The 5,488-nt window shown below is 32.6% G+C and overlaps 1 protein-coding gene across 2 annotated transcripts in view; it reads right to left on the reverse strand.

Moving 5' to 3' along the window:
• LOC137658677 (uncharacterized) overlaps positions 1-5,041 on the reverse strand; it is a 10,093-nt gene extending 5,052 nt beyond the window's left edge. Inside the window, exon 1 of one of the 2 annotated variants that reach the window (XM_068393652.1) lies at positions 4,922-5,041. The gene's annotated coding sequence lies outside the window, so the exon portion shown is untranslated. Of the gene's footprint in view, positions 1-2,343; positions 2,499-4,921 lie in introns of those variants that run through there. The other variant, XM_068393641.1, reaches the window with a different exon arrangement.
• Positions 5,042-5,488: the final 447 nt, after the last annotated feature.

Raw genomic sequence — 5,488 nt, forward strand, 5'->3', positions numbered from 1 at the left:
GCAATCATATTTTTTACCTCTAAGTTGCTATTCCTTCAAAGTGGGTATAATTCAGTATCGCTGCAATCCTATTTTTACCTCTAAGATACTATTCCTTCAAAGTTGGTATAATTCAGTATTGTTGCAATCATATTTTTTACCTCTAAGTTACTATTCCTTCAAAGTGGGTATAAGTCAGTATTGTTGCAAACCTATTTTTTACCTCTAAGTTACTATTCCTTCAAAGTGGGTATAATTCAGTATTTTTGCAATCATATTTTTTACCTCTAAGTTACTATTCCTTCAAAGTGGGTATAATTCAGTATTTTTGCAATCATATTTTTTACCTCTCAAGTTACTATTCCTTTGAAATGAGTGTAATTCAGTATTCTAGCTGATTATCCTTTATTTGAGTATTGCAAAAACCAGGTTCCAAACGTTTGTCTAAATATATTCTGTAATATGGAGATAAACATACATCAGCGGCCAATGGGTTTATATTTTATGAAGTGTGATCAAACAAAGTTTTTATGTTGTGACATGTGTTTACTTTGTCATTTGTCAAGCAAGATATTTTAGGAGGGAAATACATACCAAAGACTTTCGCTAATGATATAAAGGAATTCATAACTTACTTTATAATTACGTGAGTCTTCGAGTTCGTGTGAAGGTTATAATATATATATAAATATATATATATATATATATATATATATATAGTATAATTTTGATATTTCCAAAATTGATCTACTAAAGAAATAATAGAGATCTATGTTTTCTTGGATGACTTGTTTTGAACCTCTCTACAATTCAGCTGATGTTTATATTGTACCGCAAGTTAGTTGTATTTACGCTATTTCTCAGTTATTTCCTAACTGTTCTCTCTCACAGTAGCCATTTTTCGATATCCGCAGAGGCCGATTTTCGGCGGCGCCGTATGTTACTCGTAGAAAACTTCACATATGAAATTGAAATTTTTCAGGGAGTTATGGGAAGGATATTTACTTTGTCCATACCAATTTCCATATTGATATCTGCCATAGAAAAGCCACAGCAAACGTTTATTTTGGAATGGGTTGAATTTTTTGGGCCGTGGAGTAAATTGTTCATAGATTAATTTACATATCAAAATGAAAATTCCAAGGTATTTATGTGAAACAGTTTCTCTATTCCTACCAGATTTCATGGGAATATTTACAATTGAAAAGTCTCAGGTATCATTTAACCTTCTTAAATATGCCAGCGTCAATGACCTTAGATGTCAGGACGCCCAGAAAACCTTAAATCAATTAATCAGTCTTAAATATGCTTTTGAATGTAGCAACATTACAGTGAACTGCGTGAGAGAGAGCAACATAACGAGGGATAATGCCGATCTCATAAACAATATCCGTCCTGAGTTGCACCTGCTAATAATAATAATAATAATAATAATAATAATAATAATAAGAAGAAGAAGAAGAAGAAGAAGAAGAAGAAGAAGAAGAAGAAGAAGAAGAAGAAGAAGAAGAAGAAGAAGAAGAAGAAGAAGAATAATAAGAAGAAGAAGAAGAAGAAGAAGAAGAAGAAGAAGAAGAAGAAAATAATAATAATAATAATAATAATTATAATAATAATAATAATAATAATAATAATAATAATAATAATAATAATAACCTTTAGAGAAGACACAAGGTCTTTATCAAGTGATTCTCTTCAAGTGGAGCTTAGCTCTTGAGATTCAACTGATACCAAATCAAATAATTCCCAAGGTTATTGCACAGCTCGAGAGATTCTTCATAAATTGTGCTTTTCTAATCTATTCGCCCATTAAGAAATCATCCTTTGAACTGTGGAAATATTTTGCATATAAGGGTCTATATCATAGCATTGTTCTCTAGTCTTGGGTAGTGTCATAACCTCTGCACCATGGTCTTCCACTGTCTTGGGTTAGAGTTCTCTTACTTGAGGATACACTCGGGCACACTATTCTATCTTATTTCTCTTCCTCTTGTTTTGTTTAAATTTTTAAAGTTTATATAGGAAATATTTATTTTAATGTTACTGTTCTTGAAATATTTTATTTTTCCTTGCTTCCTTCCTTTACTGGGCTACTTTCCCTGTTGGAGCCCCTAGGCTTATACCATCCTGCTTTCCCAAATAGGGTTATAGATTAGCAAGTAATAATAATAATAATAATAATAATAATAATAATAATAATAATAATAATAATAATAATAATAATAATAATAATAATAATAATTTGTACGAAGTACCTGATTTTTTCTTTCTATAGAAATTTCGCTGATGAATAATATAATGAACTTTATCTCATTACCGTGAAAAGAAATAAAAGATTATATATGAAAAAGTTGACAAGGTTACCTTTTTCAAGATGAAAGCTGAAGAATTCCTGCAATAGTAATACCTGTAGTTAACTGCCGTAATAGATGTTCAAACAGATTAAAGACAAGCAATATTAGAACTGCCTAATAGGTGAAGAGGCTATAAGATTCTGCTATATTGCTTGTGCAAGATGTTACAGCACATAAATGTCGGTGGGGGGTAATTGATTTCCTTATCGCGCGGAAAGTTAAGACTTATCTAGATAGATAAAGGATTGTAATGCTTAAAAATCAGAGATAACAGTTATTGTTGCTATGAAGATATTAGTATCTAAAATGCACTATGATATGACGCATAAAAAAATGAAAAATATAGATCGATTATTATCAATAATAATTGTGTTTTTACTTCGATATACTCTCTCATCTAAATCTGTTATCCTACACTAATTTTTTTTAATGAGGCGCATTTGCGCTGACTCGCAGGGGTGCCCTTTTAGCTCGGAAAAGTTTCCTGCTAGCTGACTGGTTAGAATTATTTTTTTCCAGCCAATCAGTGATTAGGAAACTTTGAATATAGTCTCACACTATACGGAAAGCTTTAGTGAACTACATGATCCGCTAGATTGGTCTCTTGTGTATATCTTTGAAGTATTTAGAGAATTATACGGCGCAGTCCACTTCTTCTTTGTCTGCATCTTCTCCCACTTCTAAGTGGGGGTCTATGTTTCTGGCCAGCTTTCTCCATCTACCTCTGTCCCACACTTCATCACTGGTTAATACCTTTGATCGAAGGTCATCCTTGACACAGTCCATCTACCTTCGCTTTAGTCTCCCTCTCCTTCTCGTTCCATATACCTCCATTTCCATCGCTCTCCTTCCAATATACTGTTCATCTCTTCTCATGACATGACCATACCACCTTAGTCTACTTTCTTGGATCTTATCTGATAGTTCTCTAACTCCTGTGGTACCCCTAATTACCTCATTCCGTATCTTATCTCTTCTTGTCACTCCACACATCCATCTCAACATTTTCATCTTTTCCACACCCAGTTTCTTCTATTCTTTCTTCTTTATTGCCCATGTCTCCGCTCCATACATCACTGCCGGTCTCACAACTGTCCTGCGTACTTTACGTTTTAATTTAACCCCTATTTTCCTGTCAAATAGTACTCCACGGACTTTTTTCCAATTTTTCCATCCTGCTTGAATTCTATGGTTTATTTCTAGCCCCAGATCATTGATAACATTAATAACACGAAAATGATAGCACTAATCTAGTTTTTTCCTTATTCCTTTCCCAGCTATGATACATATTTGATGGCCATTACGTAACCCTTTTCGTGGAATGATCTTCCTAATCGGGAAGTTTATTCAGTAGAACTTCAAACGTTCAAACTTGCAGCAAATATCTTTATATTGAATAGGCTGATATACTGTAAGTCCTTTTATAGATTATATATGAAATGTCTGATTTAATGTTGTTAATGTTTTTAAAATATTCTATTTTAATTGTTCATTACTTATTTATCGTTTATTTATTTCCTTATTTCCTTTCCTCACTGGGCTATCTTTCCCTTTTGAAGCCCTTGGGCTTATAGCATCTTGCTTTTCCAAATAGGGTTGTAGCTTTCCAATTCCGCCTGTTTATGGTTTTTCTATGTCACTCTATAACTGTAAATTTTCTTAGCTCATCAAACGATCGTCTTTGGTCCCTACCCCTATTTCGTCTGCAATCTCTAGGGACCCATTCTGCTATTCTTAATGTCCATCTACTGTATGTCATTCTCATTATATATCGAACACTCGCGTATTCATGTTGCTCTTTTTCTGTTTCTTGGTGTTATTCCTAATATCAGTTTATCCATACCTCTTTGAGTCGTAACGAGCTTATGTTCTAAGGGTTTAGTAAGGCCCCAAGTTTCTGATGCATTGATAGGACCATCTGATTAGATAATTTTCTTTTAAGAGAAAGTGGCAGTTTACATTACATAACATCATTTTGTTCACCAAATGATCTCCATCCCATGACTATCCTTCTTTTAATTTCGGTCTCGTGTCCTGGGGAATCACTTACTGTCTGTCCTAAGTACGTATATTCAGTAACAATCTTATGAAGTCCTTTCATAACCCATATTTGTTGTCTCTCTGTATTTTCATTAAACATGAACTCAGTTTTATTCATAATCATTTAAAGTCCTACATTTCTGCTTAATTGAATGATAATGAATAGTGTAACTAGAGATTTGCTTTTTGTCATTGTAGAGGCGATTGCTTTTTTAATAATCGCAAAAGTGTAAGCAAGCTTAGCAAAGTAATCAGAAGGTAAAAATTAGAAAAGCAGTTTCAAATAATGGTTCGAGAACTACTGACCATTCATTGCCTAAACTTTAGGAAAGCAGACAATAGTGATAGAAAAAATTGAAAACGATTAAGGAACTGATTTTTTAAAATGAGTAAGCCTATATCTGTTTTTTTTTTTTTTTTTTTTTTTTACTGGATGTCCCCAAAGCTGCTATGCCCATTTTGACCTTAAACTCGGTTAGATAATGTTCATTCTATACTACAGGACTAACTGCTTGAGAAACTTAAAGGAATGAAAATAATGAACTTACCCGGAGTAGTAGACGGTAATATCTAGGTTAAAAACAATATTATACTCTTGCAGCGGGGAACGTGAACGTAGGAAACAGAATGAACAGTTCTTCTTTAGTCCAACTTGTCTTCAAGGTGAACAGTTTCCTATTGTTTTGTATTCCATCAGGTGACATAAAAGAGACTTAAATTTATGATGTATTATGGCAGAGTAGTGTGCTTTGGCATGTTTCCCGAAAAACAGAAAATGAACCAAAACACATTTCAAACTAGGAGCAAACATGTTTTGAAATATCTTGATTTACCTTCGCAAAAAAAAAAAAAAAGAAAAAAAAATTACTAAGATGAATTTGGACAAACGAGTTCGCAAATCCAATTCGAATTTCATCACATTATATAATCAAAATTAAATTCAGCACAAGAAAATTCAAACTTGCAACAAATGTTTTTATGCTGAACCTGCTGACATAAGTCTTTTTATAGTTTATATATAAAATATGTCTTAATGTTTTTGATGTTTTTAGAATGTTTTATTCTAATTGTTCATTACTTCTTTTACCGTTTATTTCCTTATTTCCTATCCTAGC

Source organism: Palaemon carinicauda, chromosome 1, assembly GCF_036898095.1.
Source record: "Palaemon carinicauda isolate YSFRI2023 chromosome 1, ASM3689809v2, whole genome shotgun sequence".
NCBI classification, from domain to species: Eukaryota; Metazoa; Arthropoda; class Malacostraca; order Decapoda; family Palaemonidae; genus Palaemon; species Palaemon carinicauda.